This window comes from Bos mutus, chromosome 7, assembly GCF_027580195.1.
Source record: "Bos mutus isolate GX-2022 chromosome 7, NWIPB_WYAK_1.1, whole genome shotgun sequence".
In the NCBI taxonomy this organism is placed as follows: domain Eukaryota; kingdom Metazoa; phylum Chordata; class Mammalia; order Artiodactyla; family Bovidae; genus Bos; species Bos mutus.
This window is the reverse complement of record NC_091623.1, coordinates 103,328,371-103,353,176: the sequence shown is the minus strand read 5'-3', so window position 1 is coordinate 103,353,176 and position 24,806 is coordinate 103,328,371. Positions and strand designations below refer to the sequence as shown.

Here is a 24,806-nt window from a genome sequence, read left to right as displayed (position 1 = left end):
CTTACAGATGGGCCACTGCCTCTTACAGGCTAAAATCCTTTTGGAGAAGACTGTCCCTATCTTTGGGAATTCCTGTCAAACTTCACAGTGACCAAGGAACCCATTTTACAGGTCAGGTAATTCAATAAGAGTGTGCAGTTGGACCGGCTTTACACTTTCACTGTGCTTATCACTCTCAATTGTCTGATTTAGTTGAATGCATCAAAGGTATTATTACGACTTAATGTACAAAATTTGTACAGACCCTCCAAATACCTTAGCCAAAAACATTGCCCTTGGTCCCTCTAAGTCTCAGATTCACCCTGTTTAGAATTTATAACCCCTCACTCTTTGAAATAGTCACAGGATGCCCTATGCACTTGCCTCCTTTTTGTTTTGACCCATGGTGATAAAAGGAAAGATGGAGACTCCAATATGCAAAAGGCCAATTGTTTCTATTAAAAATAACCCTATTTTGGAAGAAAAATCTTTTCACAGTGTAGTCTTAGGAGACAAAGACCTGAAGCATCACACTTTGCAACTTGAGGATTCCATCTATTGGATAAGATACCTCCAGAATAACTCTCTTCAGCCTTGCTAGAAACGCCCCTGCAACCAAATTCCAAGGAATACACTGTTGGATTCACACCTAGAGAAGGCACCAAACCCTCCTGGGCCTGCACATTATCTTGTGACCTGACCATAAACATGAGAATATGACTATTCACAAAGATGTTAATTTTGGCATTACTGATTAAAGCAAATGTGTGTGGAGGGGGTGGGGGGGAGATTTCCCAGAATTGAAGCAGACATCTCATGAGATGGTTTTCCCAAGATATCCAGACAAGGCTTGTTGGAATTTACTGCCAAACCTTTGATGATAATGTAATGGCTTCCGATGCCCTCCAATGTCTATGATATCAAGTGCCTGAGAGTTCTCCCTTGTTACTCATATGTGACCTCATTAAGTTTCCAATCTGCACATTCCTGCCAACACTACACCAAGGAAAGTTTCTTCCTAGCATTGAGGGACCAAAAAAACCCCAAAAACACTAAAACTAACAACTCTACTCTTGAACCACGATGCTTTCAAAGAAAGATCTTGATCAATTGGGGAAGAATGCAAAATAAAATTAATTTATAAACCTTAATTATTGAATAAGGAAAAATAAAGGACAGAAATGGTATGGACCTAATAGAAGCAGAAGATATTAAAGAAGAGGTAGCAAGAATACACAGAAGAGCTATACAAAAAATATCTTTATGATCAAGATAACCACGATGGTGTGATCACTCACCTAGAGCCAGACATCCTGGAATGCAAAGTCAAGTGGGTCTTAGGAAGTATCACTATGAACAAAGCTAGTGGAGGTGATGGAATTCCAGTTGAGCTATTTCAAATCCTAAAATATGATGCTGTGAAAGTGCTGCACTCAATATGTCAGCAAATTTGGAACACTCAGCACTGGCTACAGGACTGGAAAGGTCAGTTTTCATTCCAATCCCAAAGAAAGTAAATGCCAAAGAACGTTCAAACTACTGCACAATTGCACTCATCTCACATGCTAGCAAAGTAATGCTTAAAATTCTCAAAGTCAGGCTTCAACAGTATGTGAACTGTGAATTTTCAGATGTTCAAGCTGGATTTTAAAAGGCAGAGGAACCAGAGATCAAATTGTCAATATCTTTTGGATCATCAAAAAAGTAAAAGAATTCCAGAAAAGCACCTACTTCTGTTTTACTGACTACGCCAAAGCCTTTGACTGTGTAGATCACAACAAACTGGAAAATTCTAGAGATGGGAATACCAGACCACTTTACCTGGCTCCTGAGAAATCTGTATGCAGATCAAGAAGCAACAGTTAGAACTGGACATGAACAACAGACTGGTTTCAAATTGGGAAATGAGTATGTCAAGGTTGTGTATATTGTCACCCTGCTTATTTAAATTATATGCAGAGTACATCATGTGAAATGCTGGGCTGGAGGAAGCACAAGCTGGAATCAAGATTGCCAGGAGAAATATCGATAACCTCAGATATGCAAATGACACCACCCTTGTGGCAGAAAGCGAAGAACTAAAGAGCCTCTTGATGAAAGTGAAAGAAGAGAGTGAAAAAGTTGGCTTAAAGCTCAACATTCAGAAGACTAAGATCATGGCATCCAGTCCCATTACTTCATGGCAAATAGATGGGGAAACAGTGGTAACAGTGAGAGACTTTATTTTTTGGGGCTCCAAAATCAGTGCAGATGGTGACTGCAGCCTGAAATTAAAAGAGTTGCTCCTTGGAAGACAAGCTATGACTAACCTAGACAGCATATTAAAAGGCAGAGACATTACTTTGCCAACAAAGGTCCACCTAGTCAAAGCTATGGTTTTTCCAGTAGTCATGTACGGATGTAAGACTTGGACTATAAAGAAAGCTGAGCACCGAAGAATTGATGCTTTTGAACTGTGGTGTTGGAGAAGACTCTTGAGAGTCCCTTGGACTGCAAGGAGATCCAACCAGTCCATCCTAAAAGAAATCAGTCCTGTATATTCACTGGAAGGACTGATGCTAAAGCTGAAACTCCAATATTTTGGCCACCTGATGTGAAGAATTGACTCATTGGAAAAGACCCTGATGCTGGGAAGGACTGAGGCAGGAGGAGAAGGGGATGACAGAGGATGAGATAGTTGGATGGCATCACCAACTCGATGGACATGAGTTTGAGCAAGCTCCAGGTTGGTTATAGACAGGGAAGCCTGATGTGCTGCAGTCCATGGGGTCGCAAAGAGTCTGACAGGACTGAGTGACTGAACTGAACTGAACTGAACAACAGACCTTGAAGACCAGAAGGGAAAGCTCTCATGCCCTGTAAGAAAGCAAAGGCCAGGGAGAGAAGAAAGACTCCTTTACTGGCAAGGACTGGAAGCCGTGAACTTTTTAAATATATAGCCCTGTCAACTTGCTTTTCTCCCTTTCTTTCCTTGTTTCCCTTGCTTCATGGGGACTTATATGTGGCTCACCACAATTGTAAACCTCAATTTTTGATTCTCTACTGATCTTGAATAAACTTATCTTGGCTGCAAAAATACCTGGCATCTAACTTTCCATTCATTCCCTTCCACTTCCTTTATCCACAGCCTGACATGAAACAGTAATATTCCAGGATTTAAATCAGGGAAGGATAGGAAGTCTCTTGTGTGGTCTTAAATTATAAATTGTGTGTTTTACTATGGCTTTTTACAGGAGAGCCCTGTATTGGAGTTTTGGACGCTTGAGCAGCTACTGATAAAGTGGCAGTTTGTTCTCATTTCAGTTTTCCTTAGAGATACTGCTTGTCAAGGGAATTTATGGAAAGAAGAGGCATCTTTCAGCCAAGAATTTGGGCATTTTTAGGAATCAGAACCATAATACCGTCCTATTAATAATAATCCTAAAACTTCATTCTTAAACCTGCAAAGCACACTTTATCCCCCTTTTAGGGACTCACGGTCATAGTGGTATTTTAAGGCTCTGTGAAGTCCTGCAGCAAAAGATTTGTTTAACCTTATTTACCTTGGAGTTTTCATGCCTGTGTGTTCACTGTATCCCACTGTGGTAATGTCACTGACAGCACATTTTGGGAAACAGGAGTATAGACTTGTGGGTCAGCAAACTTCTTCTATAAAGGGTCATGTAGTAAGTATCAGGTTTGTACAGCCATCCACTCTCTTTCATAACTACTTAGTACTGTGGTTGTAGCATAAAAGGAATCACTGACAACATGTAAATCAATTAGTATAGCTGTGATTCAAAAAATCTTTATTTACAGAAAACAGGTAATAAGCCAGATTTGGTCTATGGGTTATGGTTTGCTGATCCTAGTATAGACTAAAAATAAGCAATCTTTTTTTTTTTTTTTTTTTTTGGCATTTTCTCCTAGGTTCACAACCTAATGCTATTTTCTGAGGTCTTATTTCTTTGATGGGGAAAAATATTGGAAGAAAAAGAAAAAAATTGATTCATCATTTTGAGCTAAACCAATTAGAGTTAGTTTTTGCTTTGAATTTTACTGTTTTGATTTTTCTGTTGTTCTCTCTCTTTTTTAATCTGCAATTAAGAGTTCTGGCCAGGACAACTTGCTTTCTGGAAAGGGAAATTCAAAAGCGCTGGGAAGAAACCCAAAACAGGGGAAAAAAGTATCATGGCCAAGAAAAAAATGAGAACAAGCGGGAGAGATCCTAAAAGAGACAAGAGAGCCTTTGCCCAGGACAGAGCTGCAGTTTCCCCCTTTATGTTTTCCTCTAGAACCTTTGCCACTAGCAAGGTGGCCTGGCTGGTCCTCAGAGTCCATTTCATCCCTGATCCACAGGCAGTCTTTCTCCTCCCTGGGGACAGTGAGAGGTGAAAGGAGTAAACAGAGAAGACAGTCTTGTGTCAGTAAGTATTATTGTAGGAATTAAGCAGTCTCAAGGGTCCACTTAAGATTAAACGCCCAATAATTATAAATAAATCCATTCCCCTTCCTTGACTGTGTTTTTTTGAAATTTTGATCCTCTAAACAAGCATTTTTGTGCACACTATATACTTTCCCTCCATTTATTTGCTTCTCTTTTATAGCAAAATTCCATCAGAGTATATTCTTCGTCTCTACTTTATCAGCTTCCACCTTTTCTTGAAATCACTATAGTAAGGCTTTTTTTCTCCACTACTCCAAGGAAACCACATTTATTAAGCCCACCAGTGACTCCAGGGGTCAGTTACCAAGGCTCTTTTTGCTCATCTTTGCCACAGAATTCGTTGAATTCATCTTCCTCACTATTGAATTCTTTCTTCACTTGGCTCCGTGGACACTACACTCACCCTCTGTCCACTTCTCAAACATTTCTTCACTACCACTTTAATCCAAGCCCTCCTCCCTTACCTTATCAAAAAACTTCTTAGCTACTTTTCTCGATCCCACTTTTGTTTCCCATATACAGGAGATGGAGTGATAGTTGATTTCATGCTTTAATAAGTCTCAATCTGCCCAAAATCTACTAAGGACATGCCAACACACTTAGAACAAAAGCCAAAACTATGTCATGGCCTAGAGAGGCCACAGAATGCATAGAATGGATCCTGCTGGAGAATTTTGAATAAATGTGGTCCAATGCTGTAAAGAGCAATATTGCATAGGAACCTGGAATGTCAGGCCCATGAATCAAGGAAAATTGGAAGTAGTCAAACAGGAGATGGCAAGAGTGAATGTTGACATTCTAGGAATCAGCAAACTAAAACAGACTGGAATGGGTGAATTTAACTCAATGACCATTTTATCTACTACTGTGGGCAGGAATCCCTTAGAAGAAATGGAGTAACCATCATAGTCAACAAATGAGTCCGAAATGCAGTACTTGGATGCAATCTCAAAAAAGACAGAATGATTTCTGTTCGTTTCCAAGGCAAACCATTCAATATTGCAGTAATCCAAGTCTATGCCCCGACCAGTAATGCTGAAGAAGCTGAAGTTGAACGGTTCTATGAAGACCTACAAGACCTTTTAGAATTAACACCCCAAAAAAGATGTCCTTTTCATTATAGAGGACTGGAATGCAAAGTAAGAAGTCTAGAAACATCTGGAGTAACAGGCAAATTTGGCCTTGGAATACGGAATGAAGTAGGGCAAAGGCTAATAGAGTTTTGCCAAGAGAATGCACTGGTCATAGCAAACACCCTCTTCCAACAACACAAGAGAAGACTCTACACATGGACATCACCAGATGGTCAACACCGAAATCAGATGATTATATTCTTTGCAGCAAAAGATGGAGAAGCTCTATACAGTCAGCAAAAACAAGACTGAAAGCCAACTGTGGCTCAGATCTTGAATTACTCATTGCCAAATTCAGACTTAAGTTGAAAAAAGTAGGGAAAACCACTAGACCATTCAGGTATGACCTAAATCAAATCCTTTACAATTATACAGTGGACATGAGAAATAGATTTAAGGGACTAGATCTGATAGACAGAGTGCCTGATGAATTATGGACGGAGGTTTGTGACATTGTACAGGAGACAGGGATCAAGACCATCCCCAAGAAAAAGATGAACATTAGAGAATATACAGCATTTTTCTTGAAAGAAGAGTAAGAAGGAATAGCATGAAAAATGCTATGAAAGCAGGAAAGGATGTCCATTCATTCATTTAATGAATATTTATTGATTTTTCTATTATGAGTTTGCTAAACATTGTTCTAAATGCTGGGTTTTGGGAATGACTAAAACAGAGAAGAATACAAATTACAGCCTCAAAAAGTTTGTTCAAGTGGGAAGAGTTAGTCAAATAGGAAAATGAACACAGAAATATACCCAACAATTTCAGATCATGAAATAAGCAGGGTCATAAAACATTAGAAGATGGGATAAACAGCTCGAAAGGATTGTGCAAGACATAGAGAAACTACTTGGGACAGACTTTTCACAGAAGTTCTCTCAGGGAAGTCCTGTGAGCTAAAAGGTGAGAAGGACCCAGCTCTGCACATAGATAAAGGAAAATCATATCAAGTCAAGGAAATTGCAAGGACCCAGGCAAAGAAGTTATTAGTATGCTTGCTGACGAATTCTGGTTCTCCACCTCCCAGACACATGCAGAATTACATTTCCTTTTTCTGGTATTAGATGGGGTCTCATGGTTAACTCCAGCCTCTAAACTGTGAACAGAAGTAATCTGTATAACTTAATTGCTGATGTGAGATCTGCCAGAGTTATGTTTTCCTTCTAGACTAGCAACTAACAACTGTTGGTAGGAATCCTGGCCACTTCATCATCCTAGGTCCTCAAGTAACTTCAATAAGTAGAGTCCTTATTCAATAAGGAGTCCTTATTCAATAAGGAGTTCAATAAGTATCAGTCCTTCTGCTGATGTGTAGTGAAGAGATAATATTAGTTAGTTCATATTTTGTGTGGGCAAATGTGTTCATTTCTCTTGGGTAGATAAATCTAGGAGAGGACTTTCTTGGTCATATCATAATTCAATATTTAAAATAGTTGGCAAACAGTTTTCCAAAGCAGGTGTACCATTTTATATCTCTAACATCAAAGAATGAGGGTTCCCATTTCTCTGCATCCTCACTGGCACTTGTTATTGTCTGTCTTTTTAATCATATTTATAGCCATTCCCCACTCCAGTGCTCTTGCCTGGAAAATCCCATGGACGGAGGAACCTGGTAAGCTGTAGTCCATGGGGTCCCTAGGGTCGGACACGACTGAGTGACTTCACTTTGACTTTTCACTTTCATGCATTGGAGAAGGAAATGGCAACCCACTCCAGTGTTCTTGCCTGGAGAATCCCAGGGACAGGGGAGCCTGTTGGGCTGCCGTCTCTGGGGTCGCACAGAGTCGGACACAACTGAAGTGACTTAGCAGCATAGCCATTCCAATGTGTATGAAATGGTATGCTGTGGTTTGGACTTAATGATTTCCTTAATGATTAAAGAACAGCTGATTTAATTGACACAAGGCAAGGAATTATACAAGGAAATCACTGAAGAAGCTCTTTCAAAAGTCCAATAATAAATGACTGTCAAGGTGTTAACAGTAAGCGGGCTGTGAACACTGAACCCCCAGGGCACAAACACTGTGCTGAGGGAACTGACTTAACTATAGACTGTTTTCCACCTGCATAGGTCATGTCCCTAAAGGTGACTCCAGCCCAGTGCTGAGTCTTTGCTCAAGAAAATGCAACGCTGCCAAGCTGCAAAATGTGCATTGTTCCAACTCTTACTGCCAAACCATTTTCGGTAATTCTCTACTTATTCCTCTCTGTAATTTTCCATTTTCCTACAGTCCCTAATTCCTGTTTGTCCCCCCATTTCTGTCTCCCATAGCCCATTTGTGATCTCTCTCTCTGTTTTCCCTTTAAAAATCTCAGTTATCTTTGTCTTAGTTGGAGTTGAGTTGTTTATACTAGAGTCTCTAGCCCTTAACACATCAGTCTGAATAAAATCTGTCTGGCCACGTTTAACAAGTTTTTGGAGCTGCTGCTGTTTAACCAGGTAAAGAAAACATATTTCAGAACTAGAATGAAACATTGTGATGAAGGATTATAAATAGGAAGTGAAAGTAAGGAACAAATCAAGGTTGACTCCTGGGATTTCAGCCTGAAGAGTCTCTGAGTGGGTTCTTAGATAGATGAAGGAGTCATTTAATGATACAAAATTGTCTTGGTGGAAGTGGGAAGCATGGAAGAAGAGGGAGAAAAAATTTTAATTCTCTTTTGAAAATGATAATTTGACATGCCTATCATATATTCAGTTATAAATAGTAAAGAGATGGATATATAAATCTGGAACACAGGAAAGAATAAAGGATGCAGATTCACATTTGGGAGCCATTTTCATCCATTTGGTATTTAAAGCCATGAGGTAGATGAGATCACTGTAGGAAAATGTGCAGACTGAGAACTGATCTGGGACCAATTAGTGGAGAACTCAAACAATTAAAGGCAGGATTGTGAAGGAAAAACTTGGGGGTGGGGAAGAAAGGAGGACATAAAAAGGCAAGTAAAACATTATGCGAGGATGGGATCCTAGATACCAAGATGAAGGTTTTAAGAAGTAAAGTGTGGTCAACAGTAAATAATGAGTAAGAAGTTTGAAGGTGAGTTCATTAGTTTTGGCAATATGATGATCATGGATAGGAAAGGCTTTAAAGAAGTAATGATAGTGAAAGCTAGACTGAAGCAGATTAAAGAAATAGTGAAAGATAAGGACAAGGATCCAGTGAGTGTAGATGGATTCTTCAAGATTTACTGTGAAGGAGAATAGAGAAATCTGATGGTAGTAGAAGTAGCATTCAGATCACGAGAAGGTAGACTGTGAGCAACTGCAGTATATTTATATGCAGTGGGAACAATTTGGATAAAAGGCAACAATTGTGATGCAGGAGGTGGGGAAACTACAGAAACAAACACAAGGATGCTGTAAGGGCCGGGGTAGACAGCACAGCGGGAGACTGGCCCTTGATAGAAGCAGAGAAAGAATGACATAGAAAATATGGGTCTAAATAAGGACAGGTTCTCATTTGATAATGTAAATACAAGAGATCCCTCTGTTTCTATTTTTAAGCAAAGTTACCAGATAAGAGTGAGGGCATGGAAGTGGTAAGACATCAGAAAGAGTGAAGTGTAGAAGAGTTGTCCGAGAGGAAGCAAAGCAATAAATCCAGACAGTGTGAGTGCTTATTTGGGGTTTGTAAGCTTAAACTGCAGTGGATTAGTCGTAATACTGTATGTGTCTTTTCCACTGAGGTGCAGATGTTAATCTGTTTAGGTGTAGATACAGATGGCTCAGTGATAAAGAATTTGCCTGCCAATGCAGGAGACCCAGGTTCTATCCCTGGGTCAGAAAGATCTGCTGGAGAAGGAAATGGCAACCCACTCCAATATTCTTGCATGGGAAATCCCATGGACAGAGGACTCTGGTGGGTTGTAGTCCACAGGGCCGCAAATGAGTCAGACACAACTTAGCGACTGAACACCACCACCACAACAGACAAGGTAAGTAATAAGATTCAATCTGCTGCCTTAGATTTAACAAGGCAAACACATCATGGGGTTAGAAAGGCAAGATTATGGAGGGGTTTTATAAGAGAATTATTTCTATGGTGGACAAGAGAGCCTGAACTGAAATAGAGGCAAATAGAGATAAGAGGGGAATAGTCAGTGGTGCAAATGGGTGAGGTCAATGCATTGGAGACCTAGCTGGGGTCAAAATATTGTTGGGAGGGCTAAATGATTAATCAAGTCAGAAGCACAGAGGTAGGTGATCAGAGAGAAAGATACTTAAAGATTTCAAGGTGACAGTGAATGATATAAAGGTTTAGGATGAGGTGGGGCAGAAGATAAGAATAATACTGGAGATGAAGGTGACCAGTGGACCATCTTTTTAGACACTGAAGTCATTGGATACTCTGACAAGCACATGGTTTTTGTGAATGATTCACTTCATATTTAGCCTACAATGGTTCATTATTAAAGGTCAAAGACACAGATTACAGATATTATTAAAATCTGCAGTAAGTTGTCCCAAGCGTTATTGAAGTCTACAGGAACGGTGCACCATGGAACTGTTACTGCACAACTTGGGTAGCTGCAGCACAGTACTGCGGACATGTTGAGCCTGACCGATGGTCTAGCCCAGTTGTTCTTAACTGGGGAGTCATCTGGAGATGATCTGCTCCATTTCTCCCCCAGGGATAATTGGCAATATCTGGAGACACTTCAGATTGTTGTAACTTCAGGGGATGCTGATGGCGTGTGTGTTAGTTGCTCAGTTGTGTCGTGTCTGACTCTGCAAACTCATATATAGCCCACAGGCTCCTCTGTCCATAGAACGCTCCAGGCAAGGATACTGGAAAGGGTTGCCATTCCCTTCCCCAAGGTATCTTCCCAACCCAGGGATAGAACCTGGGTCTCCCGCATTACAGGCAGATTCCTTAACATCTGAGCCACCAGGGAACATCCTTTAACGGATAGGATGGTTCTCTACGATAAAGAATTATATGGCTCAAAATGTCAATAGTGCCAAAGTTGAGAAACACCAATCTAGTCCTAGAAGCTTTTTTGGGGGAGGGGGGCATTTCCTCTATTTTCCTCCTATGAGCAAACAAATACATTGTGTGTGTGGGTGCATGTGTACAGGCGTGCACATACTTAGTCACTCAGTCATGTCCAACTCTTTGCAACTCCATGGACTGTAGTGCACCAGGCTCCTTTGTCCAAAGGATTTCCCAGGCAAGAATACTGGAGTGGGATTCCATTTCCTGCTCCAGGGGTCTCCATTGCTCAAATATAAAAAACTATGGTGATTTCTGTGTAACAGCATGGGGTTCATGTAGACTCCTAACAAGTGGTCCTTGTCCTAATCTCTCCTCCTTTTCCCACTGATGCTTCTTATGTAACTTATTCTCATTCCTGGCTGGAGATAGAGAAAGCATTTGTAATCACTAAGTCATTCAATTAATTACCTGATGCATAAAATTAAGGTAATTAAAAAGGAAGAATTAGGTCAATCCTTTTCAATTGGCCACACTCTAGTTATCCTATAAGCTATTAGTCTAATTGTGGAGGCTCCCTGGACTCTGAGAAACGCCCCAGAGGTACTTCTTGCCTACTCACAGACACTCGGAACTTGCCAAAATGCTTGTAATGGGAGTTCTCTGTTAAGTATACAATACCTGGGGGGGCAAGTTCTGAGTAAAGTGCTACTTGCCCTAAGGCCTTTACTTGATGTTTTGCAACACAATAGGTATTTATTTCAGAAACCAGTCCCTCTTCTCAGCTCTGCCACCAACTTGCTATGTACCACGGAGAGGTCACTTTCCCTTGCTGGATTTAATTCTTTGCCTAAAACTTGCAGGGGAGGGACAAATGAGGTTCTGTCCAAAATTAGAGTTTTAAGAATCTCAGATTCACTTTGATAGGTACCAATATACTTAATGGGGCTTCCCAGGTGGCATTAGTGGTAAAGAACCTGTTTGCCAATGCAGGAGACATAAGAGATGCAGGTTCGATCTCTGGGTCAGGAAGATCCCCTGCAGGAAGGCATGGCAACCCACTCCAGTAATCTTGCCTGGAAAATCCCATGGACAGAAGAGCCTGGAGAGCGACAGCCCATGGGGTCACAAAGAGTCGGACATGACTGAAGCAGCTCAGCATAGCACAGCACACACAATAGACTTAACAGTGAGCCTGAAAGATCTGATATGGTCCTCTGAGACATACTCTCCAGTGATGGGAAGACAGCTACTAAACACATAACAATGAAAGGTGATGAGTGCATACAGGAGACGGCCAGAATACTGTCAGGGCCTCACATTCAAAGTGTGGTTCTGGGACCCCCTTTATTTATTGGCCTTACTTATAAGGCAAAACCCAGGTTCCTACTCCAGACTTAGTGAATCAGAATCTGCACTGTATCAAGATCCCCCAAATGACTCATGCAAGCTTTAAAGTTTGAGCAGCACTGGTCTAGTGATCAGGAGGATGTTTACACATTTTCAACAAGTGGGTGGTGGTGGGAATAAAGCTGGAAAGATTGGCTAGGGCCAGGTTAAGCAGCTTGGGCTTTCCATGTTGAAATGTGAAGGCAGAATAAAATATTTAAGTGGGGGAAACAGAATCAGAGTTGAGATTTAGGAAGATGCAATTGTCCATATGTAGGAAAGGTTGCATGAATTAGAAAAAGGGAGACAGTTACTAGGTTATTACAACAATGCAGGTAATGGTATCACAAAGATAAAGTAATGAATAAAACCTGATGTACTTTTATATTTCATATAAACCACAAGGTTATCCTATGATTTTAGAGTTTGTTTTCAGCTTCTGAGACACTGAAATTCAGAAAGGGATTTTAAGTCTCTTTCCAAAGTGCTAAGGGTAAAAATTTTAAATTATAGCAATATGTAAAATAATATATACATTTCATGCGTGCTGTCATGCTAAGTCACTTCAGTCATGTCAGACTGTTTGCAATCCTATGAACCATAGCCTGCCAGGCTCCTTTGTCCATGGGATTCTCCAGTCAAGAATATTGGAGTGGGTTGTCATGCCCTCCTCCAGGAGATCTTCCAAATTCAGGGATCAAACCTGTATCTCCTATGTCTCCAGCATTGGCAGGCAGGTTCTTTACCATTAGCACCACCTGGGAAGCCCCTATACATTTCATATATATAAGTAAAATCAATCAGTCTTGTATAGACATTTTATTATCCATGGGTTTCTCTCCATTGCCAAAAATGATCAAGTTTTAAAAAATAAGGAAATAAACCCATGTATTGGGAAACATGAATAAATAAAATAAAAACATATAGGTAAGACACTTCCCTTTTCTGGAGCTCTATCATCAGCCAGTTGTGACAGTTAGGTTAGTCTACTAGAGCTATTAAACTCTGACATCCTAGAATTCAACCATTTGATGGTATCCATTCACTCGATAAAATTTACTGAGAACCTATCAAATAGGTCTTGGTATTAGTGCCAATGTCAGGGGCAAGCATGGGGAAGGGAAGACAGTCCCACATCAACAAGCAATTCTCGGCACCCCAACTGGGTGCCCTACAATTCCACTCAACTGTGACACTCTCTGCCTAGACACAGGTTTCGATGGTGGCACAGAGTAAAAGAATCCGCCTGCAATGCAGGAGATGCAGGTTTGATCCCTAGGTTAGGAAGATCCCCTGAAGAAGGAAATGGCAACCCATTCCAGTATTCTTACCTGGGAAATTCCACAGACAGAGGAGCCTGGAGGGCTACAGTCCATGGGGTCGCAAAAGAGTTGGACCAACTTGGAGATTAAACAACAAAATAACTACCCAGACAGCATCAGATTCCACCAGTTAAGGTCAACCCTACCACCATCACACTTAAAACATCAGCCATAAGCCTAAGTTGTTACCTGTACTTCCGAACAATTGGTTATAAATCACAGATTCCCAAGACCCCTTCCTCTGATTTAATGGACTTCCTACAGCAGCTCACAGAACTCAGAGAAATAGTTTACTTACTAGATTGCAGGATTGTTATAAAACGACATAACTCAGGAACAACCAGACAGAAGAGAGGTGTAGGGAAGGGCAGGTAAGGTGTAGGGGAAGGACAGGCAGCTTCAAAGCCTTCTCCAGGAGTGTCACTAGCCATCTTCCCAGCACCTCCAAAAATACACACAACCTAAAAAGGGAAAGTTCTATTTTGTTCAGTGGTAATTTTTAGGACTTTCAGCCCAGAACACAGCATCTCAAATAACCCTGGGAGAACTGCTCCAATAAGGCGAGGGGAGGAGCCAGGTTATATAGAAGTTTCACAACAAAGGGAAAGTAGCCTGAATATCAAGAAATTATTGCAAATTAAAGGAAACCAGTTATCCCAAGTTAAGGAATTTAGCGCTTTTCTGTATATGGGAATTTGCAAGAGTCTGGTCTCACTGAAATCATTCCTTTCATATGCACCTCACTATCTAGGGCCAGTATCCTGTGTATTAACAAGAGGTAGCAAGAATACACAAAGAACTATACAAAAAGATCTTCATAACCCAGACAACCATGATGGTGTGATCACTCACCTAGAGCCAGACATCCTGGAATGCAAAATCAAGTGAGCCCTAGGAAGCATCACTATGAACAAAGCTAGTGGAGGTGATGGAATTCCAGTTGAGCTATTTTAAATCCTAAAAGATGATGCTGTGAAAGTGCTGCACTCAATGTGCCAGCAAATTTGGAAATCTCAGCAGTGGCCACAGGACTGGAAAAGGTCAGTTTTCATTCCAATCCCAAAGAATGGCAATGCCAAAGAATGCTTAAACTACTGCACAATTGCACTTATCTCACACACTAGTAAAGTAATGCTCAAAATTCTCCAAGCCAGGCTTCAGCAATACTTGAACCATGAACTTCCAGATGTTCAAGCTGGTTTTAGAAAAGGCAGAGGAACCAGAGATTAAATCGCCAACATCCATTGGATCATAGAAAAAGCAATATAATTCCAAAAGAACATCTATTTCTGCTTCATTGACTACTCTAAAGGATCACAACAAACTGTGGAAAATTCTGAAAGAGATGGGAAGACCAGAACAACTTACCTACCTCCTGGGAAACCTATATGCAGGTCAAGAAGCAACAGTTGGAACTGCACATGAAACAACAGACTGGTTACAGTTTGGGAAAGGAGTCTGTCAAGGCTGTATATCGTCACCTTGCTTATTTAACTTATATGCAGAACATGTCATGTGAAATGCCAGATTGGATGAGGCACAAGCTGGAATCAAGATTGTAGGGAGAAATATCAATAACCATCATTATGGCAGAAAGGGAAGAGGAAATAAAAAGCCTCTTGATAAAGGTGAAAGAAGAAAGTGAAAAAGCTGGCTTAAAACTCAACATTCAAAAAACTAAGATCATGGCATCCAGTCTCATCACTTCATGGGGGAGTAGATGGGGAAACAATGGAAACAGCAACAGACTTTATTTTCTTGGGCTTAAAAATTACTGCAGATAATAACTGCAGCCATGAAATTAAAAGTTACTTGGTCCTTGAAAGAAAAGTTATGACAAACCTAGACAGCATATTAAAAAGTAGAGACATTACTTTACTTCCAAAGGTCCATATAGTCAAAGCTATGGTCTTTCCAGTAGTCATGTATGAATGTGAGAGTTGAACCATAATGAAAGCTGAGCACCAAAGAATTGGTGCTTTTGAACTGTAGTGTTGAAGAAGACTCTTGTGAGTCCCTTGGACTGCAAGGAGATCCAACCAGTCCATCCTAAAGGAAATCAATCCTGAGTATTCATTGGAAGGACTGATGCTGAAACTGAAGCTCCAATACTTTGGCCACCTGATGCGAAGAAATGACTCATTGGAAAAGATCCTGATACTGGGAAAGATTGAAGGCAGGAGGAGAAGGGGACGACAAAGGATGGGATGGTTGGATGGTATCACTGACTCAACAGACGTGTTTGAGTAGGCTCCAGGAGTTGGTGATGGACAGGGAAGCCTGCCTTGCTGCAGTCCATCAGGTCGTAAAGAGTCGAACATGGCTGAGGGTCTGAACTGAACTGGACTGATCCTGTGTTCTCACATCCTGAACCTCCTTAGAGCTCTATGTAGGGAGTGGCTGCAGCCTCATGGCTGCCAGATCACCAGGTATTCTGTGCTCCTTCCTGAGTGCCTTGGAGGGCTGGAATCACTGATGACTGTAACACCCTTGTCTATTGATATGGCAGGAAATACACCATTTCTCATCATCAACCCAAAAGCTTTCCAAACCCTGTCTTTGATGGTTCATTTCAGACATATGAATGATCAGCCGTTAAAGTCTCTAGCTCCACCCAACCCTTTAATCACAAAGTTGGTTCTTCTGGCAACCAGTGCCTCATCCTTAGGTTAAGGAAGGGTTTTCAACAAGTCACCTCATTAACATAACAAAATATGCCTTCATTTTGTTGCAGTGAAAAGGAAAAAAGAAGAATACGTTTTTCTCTTTCCCTTTCCTGAGAACAAAGACAGGAAAGTGAGCATACCTGAACATTCCTTTTTTTTTTTTTTTTTTTTAACTGTTAACTACTCCTAACTGTATGTCTGTAACTAAATTTGCTTTTATACCCCCTAACCCTGCAGGAGCTACAATTCACATTTTTGTCCTTTGACTCTATTCTAAACATATCCTGTATCTGGCGTTAACCCTTACAAACACATGCCTCCTCTAGTTACATAGCAGAAAGAAGTCCACAAAGTGATCCAACTGCCAGACTCAATTTCTAGGTCAATGATGACAGTCTATGACTGTCTTTGAAACATACAAGAGGGAAGAAATGAAGATCTTATCACCGCTGTTCCTCATCACCAACTCCTGACCGTAAGCCCCTGCCTTGTACAAGCCCCTAGACTCCTCATGGATTTGGGGGGACACAGTTGTTGAGGCATGAGCCTACTGTGTTCCCCTCTCTGCCAGCTGCGAATTAGAGCCAGCTTTTTATTTCCTCCAAACTCTGTCTCCGTATTTTTCATTCAGCTTTGGTGGGCAGAGAAGGCCAAGATTTTGGCTAGCGACAGGCACTGTTAACCTGATTATATAACTAAAGCTACAAGTCCACCGAGAGAACCAACCACTGGTACTGTTTGCCCAAGTTGCCCCAACTTGAATAAAAAGACCTAAATCAACAGAGCTGAGGTATTAAGAGAGGCACACATTTCTGTAAAACAACACTTATTCTGGGGCTCTTGAAGATGACTTCAATGACCCTTCAGAAGTGCTTGAATAAACTGAGAGAGTTTCAGGAAAGCAGACTTTAACTGAGGGGCTAATAATGTTATTTAATTGCTCAGTCATGTCGGACTCTTTTGTGACCCCATGGACTATAGTCTGCTAGGCAAATCTGTCCATGGGATTCTCCAGACAAGAATACTGGAATAGGTTGCCATTTCTTTCTCTAGGGGATCTTCCTGATTCAGGGATTGAAGCCACATCTTCTACTTGCCATTGGAAGGTCTGTTACTAAAACTGAAGCTACAATATTTTGGCCACCTGATGCAAAGAGCCAACTCATTGGAAAAGACCCTGATGTTGGCAAAGATTGAAGCCAAAAGGAGAAGAGGGTAGCAGAAGATGAGATGTTTAGATAGCATCACTGACTCAATGGATATGAATTTACACATTATCTGGGAGATAGTGAAGGACAGGGAAGCCTGGAGTGCTTGTAGTCCATGGAGTTCCAAAGAGTCAGACACGACTTTGAAATTGAACAACAACATTAATAAGCTGTACAATTTTACATCAAAATATGGATAAAATTATTATATACAATACATTATCACATTTACTCACTCATTATTATTTGAGAATAAGTTGAATAAAAAGCCATTCATCTACCATGAATCAATGAAATCTTTCACAATATCTACATTGTGATTCTCTGAGCTTTTATAGTAACTGTAAAACTATCTAAAAGTGGAGATACATGTCATGTATAAAAATGATCAAAATATATTTATAGCCTCAGAATAAATAGATTTCTACCCCAGGCCTCGATCCTAATAAAATCACCACCCTAGCCAAAACAACTCCTCCTCTGTGACCTTCAGTGCTTTGTTTTGCTAAAAGAAAGGAATTCTCTCTGGGGTTATATAACACAGGTCTTCCCTGGTGGCTCAATGTAAAGAATCTGCCTGCAGTGTGAGAGACCTGGGTTTGAGCCCTGGGTTGGGAAAATCCCCTGGAGGAGGTCATGGCAACCCATTCCAGTATTCTTGCCTGGAGAATCCCCATGGGCAGAGGAGCCTGGTTGGCTACAGTCCATGGGGTCAAAAGAGCTGGACATGACTGAGTGACTAAGCACAACACAGGTTCAGGAAAAAAAAGAATATTGAAGTCAACTACCGCACAATTACACTCATCTCACACGCTAGTAAAGTAATGCTCAAAATTCTCCAAGCCAGGCTTCAGCAGTACGTGAACCATGAACTTCCAAATGTTCCAGTTGGTTTTAGAAAAGGCAAAGGAACCAGAGATCAAATTGCCAACATTCGCTGGATCATCAAAAAAGCAAGAGAGTTCCAGAAAAACATCTATTTCTGCTTTATTGACTATGCCAAAGCCTTTGACTGTGTGGATCACAATAAACTGGAAAATTCTGAAAGAGATGGGAATACCAGACCACCTGACTGGCCTCTTGAGAAACCTGTATGCAGGTCAGGAAGCAACAGTTAGAATTGGGAAAAGGAGTACGTCAAGGCTGTATACTGTCACCATGCTTATTTAACTTATATGCAGAGTACATCAGGAGAAATGCTGGGCTGGAAGAAGCACAAGCTGGAATCAAGAATGACGGGAGAAATATCAAAAACCTCAGATATGCAGATGACACCACCCTTATTACAGAAAGTGAAGAGGAACTAAAATGCCTCTTGATGAAAGAGGAGAGTGAAAAGTTGGCTTGAAATTCAACAATCAGAAAACTAAGATCATGGCATCTGGTCCCATCACTTCATGGGAAATAGATGGGGAAACAGTGGAAACAGTGTTAGACTTTATTTTGGGGGGCTCCAAAATCACTGCAGATGGTGATTGCAGCCATGAAATTAAAAGACCCTTACTCCTTTGAAGGAAAGTTATGAGCAACCTAGATAGTATATTGAAAAGCAGAGATATTACTTTGCCAACAAAGGTCCATCTAGTCAAGGCTATGGTTTTTCCAGTAGTCATATATGGATGTGAGAGTTGGACTGTGAAGAAAGCTGAGCACCAAAGAATTGATGATTTTGAACTGTGGTGTTGGAGAAGACTCTTGAGAGTCCCTCATTGGAAGGACTGATGTTAAAGTTGAAACTCCAATACTTTGGCCACCTGATGCGAAGAGCTGACTCATTTGAAAAGACCCTGATGCTTGGAAAGATTGAGGGCAGGAGGAGAAGGGGATGACAGAGGATGAGATGGCTGGATGGCATCACCGACTCGATGGACATGGGTTTGGGTGAACTCCGGGAGTTGGTGATGGACAGGGAGGCCTGGTGTGCTACAGTTCATGGGGTCACAAAGAGTTGGACATGACTGAGCCACTGAACTAAACTGAACTGAAGTCTGAAAAATGCGGCAAAGTATGTATTCTCCCTTAATATTCATAATTGACATTAGTATACTAATGGTTCTAAGCTGCTTGCTGTTTAGTCTCTAAGTTGTACCTAACTCTTTGCGACCCCATGGACTGTAGCCCACCAGGCTCAGCCGTCAATGGAATTTTCCAGGCAAAAATACTGGAGAGGGTTGCCATTTCCTTCTCCACTGGTTCTTAGAAGTGCTTTAATTAAAAATATGTATTATGCAATTTTTTTTGTAGATGTCAACAAACTAATTCTAAAGTTTGTACAGAAAGTCAGTAGACCTAGAATAGCCAATGAATACTGAAGAACATTTTCAAGACACACTACCCAATTTCAAGGCTTATTACCAACTACAGTATACCAATGGTGTGCTTTTAGTGAAAGAACAGAAACACAGGTCAGTGGAATAAAATGGTGCTCAGAAATAAACCAGGACAAATACTGTCAAATGGTTTTGGACAAAGGCAATTAAATGGATAAAGGGTAGTATTTTCAACAAACAATGATTGGAAACCTATATGCAAACAATGAAACTACACACAGACCTTATACTTTAAACTCAAAATGGGTCATAAAAAGGCAAAACTAAAATTTCTAGAAGAAAAATATAGAGGACTTTGAAGTTGGTAAAGAAACTGCCTGCAATGCAGGAGACCCTGGTTTGATTCCTGGGTCAGGAAGATCCCCTGGAGAAGGGAACGGCTACCCACTCCAGTATTCTTGGGCTTCCTTGGTGATTCAGGCCATAAAATATCCACCTGCAATGAGGGAGACCGGGTTCAATCCCTGCCTTGGAAAGATGTCCTGGAGAAGGGAACAGCTACCCACTCCAGTATTCTGGAGAATTCCATGGACAGAGGAGCCTGGCAGGCTACAGTCCACGGGGTCGTAAAGAGTCAGATACGACTGAATGACTTTCACTTTTACTTTTAAAATATAACACCATGATTGTTATTATAAAAGAGAAAAATTATTAGGTTGGGCTTTTAAAATTATAAACTTTGATCCTGTGAAAGCCACTGGTAAGACAAACCACAAACTAAGAGAATATAATTGTAAAACCTATCTAGAAAAGGACTTGATTTGAAATATACACATACAAAATTTTAATCAAGGATAATAAACAACCTACTTTAAAATGTGCAAAAGATATGATAAGACATTTCACCAGAGAAGATACAAGATGGCAAGAAAAACTATTTAACATCAATTGTTATTTTTAAAAATGCAAATGAAAATGAGATACTACTGTGTACCTATTCAAATGGCTAACGTAAAAATAAAAAAAAAAAACAAATAATACCAATTGCTAGCAAGGACGTGGAGCAACAGAAACTCTCATCCATTGCTAGTGAGAATGCAAAATGGTACAGCTACTTCAGAAGACAGTATAGAGTTTCTTATAATATGAAACACAGTCTTACCACACAATCAAGCAACCACACTGCTAGGTACACACAACTGATTAGGAAACTCATGTCCATACAAAAACTTGCCCACAATGTTTACAGAATCTATGCTAATAACCTTCAAAAACTGGAAGCAACCAAAATATCTTTCACTAGCTGAAGGGGTAAACCAACTGTGGTATGTTCAAACAATGGAATACTACTCAGAGACTAGAAAAGAATAAGCTATCAAACCATGTAAAGACAAGGATGAATCTCAAACGCATTTTGCTAAGTGGAAGAAGCCAATCTGAGAAAATTACATACTGTATGACTTCATGTATACCATGTGTATAAGAGAATGAACATAACAGGCCTGAGACTGCTATCCTTAGAAAGGTCTGTTTGTAAGCTGCTCCTTGCCTGGTATTTCAAGTAGATTTCAGGAAGATTCCCACCATTGCAAGTATTTATAAGAGTAGATCCTTGTGATGAAAATGCTTGTACAAACAATGTGGTGGATGCTAAACATCTTTTCTTCTAGGAGCCTGGAATTTTGGTATATGCTAGACAGACTGCCTGTAGGACCAGCCTCTGATGAAAATCCTTGATACCGAGTCTCTAATGAGTTTCCCCAGTAGACAACACTTATCATGCTGTATGTAACTCAGGGCTGGAAGAATTAAGCACATCCACGTGATTCCACTGGGAGAGAACTCTTAGAAACTTGCGCCTGGTTGCATCTTGACTTGGCCCTATGTGCCTTTTCCCTGTGCTGGTTCTTGCTTTGCATTCACTGTAGTAAATCTTAGCTGTGAGTATCACATGCTGACTCCTGTAAGTTCTCCTAGCAAATCATCAAACCTGGGGATGTCTTGAAGACCCCATATATATTACTTTCTGGAAGGACAAATGCATAGAATCAGTAAACTGATAACTTGTTTCCAGGAGTTGAACAGGGGCATTAAAGCACAGTGGATTTTTCAGGGCAGTGAAACTATTCTGTGTGGTACTGTAATGGTGGATATATGATATTATACATTTGTCAAAACCTATAAAACTTTATAGCACAAAGAATGAACCTAACACACAAACTTTAAAACAAAATAATGATTTAGAAAATCAGAGAATCTCAGGATGAAATACAGATGATGGAGGAATTTAACTGTAGTGCAAATGTATGAAGCACCCTTACTTGTAGGAATGGAATAAACCCAACTTTGAAAATTGTGGAGCCTGTAAGATTAAAGGCAAAGGGAACCACACATAAGCACTGTACTCTAGTGATAAAACCTTTCCCCCCATGAGGGTACAGAGCAACTCTAAAACAATTAAGCATGCATCCTGGATTGGGACAATTCAGATTGATTAACAGATGGTGGGAGGCAGGTTTTTCATTGCTGAAACCAGAAATTACACATAAGCAAGGGGAGTAGGTTATAATGATCCATGTGGAAATGGATTAGAGACACCAAGACAAACCCTTATTTAGCTTAATATAGATACAGATAGTTAAAAACTGTGTGTGTGTGTATATATATATACACACACACATACACACACACACAAGTTAATATATTGTATTGCTCTGTCATCTGAGACTGCCTAGAAGTTGTGGCACCCAAGCTACAAAAAGCACATCAAGCACCCAGGTCTTGGTTCCAATGTCACACACACACACACACACACACACAGAACCAACTAAGCCCTCTTTGTAAAAATGGCTGAGTCTACTGATTCTAGAACTGGGACAGAAAATGTGTAAGATGTGCCTGAAACATCCCATAGTGCCAGAGAGTAAGGAAGTCTAATTTATTCATAAATAAATATCCACAATGATGAAGTTATGTAAGAAGAACACAGGAAACAACTTAAAAAGCTCCCAATGGCCAAAGATGAAATAATCTGAGCCACAAAATAAAATCACATTGAATTACAGTAATAATTATTATTATAATACCTGGATTTATGGTATAAACCTTCTAAATGGCCACACGCAAGCTACTGCTTCCCAGGAGTAAAAGAATAAAAGTCTGGTTTTGGTTGGTTCACAGTATCCTTGAAGATTCCTCTACAACTCCTGCTCTGCTCTTCCAGGCTCAGGTTTGCCCTCTAGGACACAGCTGAAGCATGACTGGATTCCACTGCTAAAACAGAATCTGGTTTGAAAGAGCAATTTCTGTTCAGGTCCTTACCTGGCAGATGAGCTGCAACTGACTGACCTTCCATTTGGGTCCAACTTTATGTTGCCTTCTACTTGGTGCGATGTGAGTTCAAGCCACGGCTCTCCTTACAAAGTGTGAGCTTGGAAGCCTCATTTAACCCAAGCGTCAGCATCTTCACCTCTGAAAAAGAGATCATTCAGTTACCAAGTTCTTCTCATGAAAATGTCATCACAGTCAAATGAGAAAGTGAACACTGGCAATAAACACCATGAACCACAGACCTTTACCGACCTGTGAAAGTGAACATTACCTACCCTTGTACACATCACTTACAAGCCTTTGCTAACAATGTCATCCTTATAAGGATCACAACCAACTCTCATTGGGGAAACTCATCCATCATGCACGGCTTATCTCAAACACTATTACTTTTTCAAGCCTTCCCCAATTTCCAAGTCAATATTTCCATAGTTCTCAGTCCAGTAAATCTCTTATATATAAACCTTCAAGTTGTGAACTTTCAAAGATAGGAACATACATTTGGTTCCAGCAAGGCACCAGAACCTGTGCCATCAACATCAGGCATGAGTGAAACTGCAGCTTACCCTCAGTCTCCTACTGCTGACGGTCCTTCTGCTCTGCCATCTCCACTACCTCTCTCCCCTCCAGTCAGTGTCTTTCTTGCCTGTTCGCCCTATGCCAGTCCCTGTAGGCCCGCTGTTGCACTGTACTACTACTGTATTTTTCAAGGCACTGTACTACAAGATTAAAAATGTTTTCTTGTTTGTTTTTATGTGTTATTTGAGTGAAAAATATTATATACCTATTACAGTACAGTACTATATAGCTGAATGTGTTAGTAGGGTACCTAAGCTAATTTTGTAAGACTTATAAACAAATTGGATTTACCAATGCACTTTCAGAACAGAATTTGTTTATACATAGGGGCCTTACTGTACAATTTTATACTGCTAATCATCCCTTCCCTTATATTTCATTTTCTGTCCTGAGTGGTCATCTCATTCAAGATGTATCTAAATGGCATTCTTAGTTTCTCTTCCATCACTTACTGCACACATTCAGCAATAATTAATCCTGTTTTTCTGACCTTCTTGGTATTTCATGCCCCTCTCCCCATCGCCCCTACTATTGCCTACATCTCTGTTGCCTGTCACTTGGATAACTGAAATAGCAATCTTTTTTTTTTTCTTAGGAGTAAAATTTTAATTGAGAATAAAATAATGTGTACATAGGAATAAGAATCTTAAAAAAACTACCAGAAATAATGAGTTTACAAGGTTGTAGGATACAAATACAAGAATCTTAAAAAAACTACCAGAAATAATGAGTTTACAAGGTTGTAGGATACAAAGTGACATGTATATTTGTATAACACAGCCGCACTATCTTTTGATGGTCTAGCCTCATTTCTCTCTACTCTAATCTAGTCATACAGAATTCTCTAAAATTTTCTAAATGCATTAAATTTTTTCATGGTTCATCCTTTCTACTGCCTAAATTCTCCCACCCACATGCTGCCACAGCTGACCCACACCCGTCATCTGAATATCCTTATCCTCTTCTTTAAGATTTTATTCAGGCATCATCTTCTCCATAAAAATTGCTTTGACCTCCTTCGATGTCCAACTATGTTTTATAGTGCTCTGGACATAATGCATAAAAGGAAACCAGAATATATAATTCCAAAATTTGACCCCTTAACATAATATGGTCATAAGCTGGAGGCAATCAACAAGCAGTAAACACAGAAAAAAAATCTTTCTTTTCTGTCTATGGACAGAATATAAATACGTCTCTTTCTAGAGGCAGACTTTTATCAGCCCAGAGGAATCTACAAACTAACCTTGTTAAACTAACACTCATCATGACCTAGTCTTAGTTGGACTATCCCTAGGTCAAACCCCTTTGTCTTATCAATTCTTCACAAATTTATTCTTTCTTTGTCTCAAAGTTATAGCTTTACACTTGATCACTTTTTAGAATCTTCAGTCTCTTGTGAAGACTCTCATATACATGTTAAAATTCAGTTTGTATACTTTTCTCCTGTCAATCTGTCTTTAATAACTTAATTTTCAGACATAGCCAGGTTCCCTAAGAGGGTAATAGAAAGCTTTTTCCCCAATTACAATGCAAAAACTAAGTGAATTTCCTATATACT

At 40.2% G+C, this 24,806-nt stretch overlaps 1 long non-coding RNA gene across 1 annotated transcript in view; it reads right to left on the bottom strand.

Moving 5' to 3' along the window:
- The window catches only part of LOC138988654 (uncharacterized), a 734,014-nt gene that overhangs the window by 347,351 nt on the left and 361,857 nt on the right, over positions 1 to 24,806 (bottom strand). The window contains exon 3 of the long non-coding RNA XR_011464927.1: positions 22,658 to 22,807. This is a non-coding gene — a long non-coding RNA (uncharacterized lncRNA). The remainder of the gene's footprint in view (positions 1 to 22,657; positions 22,808 to 24,806) is intronic.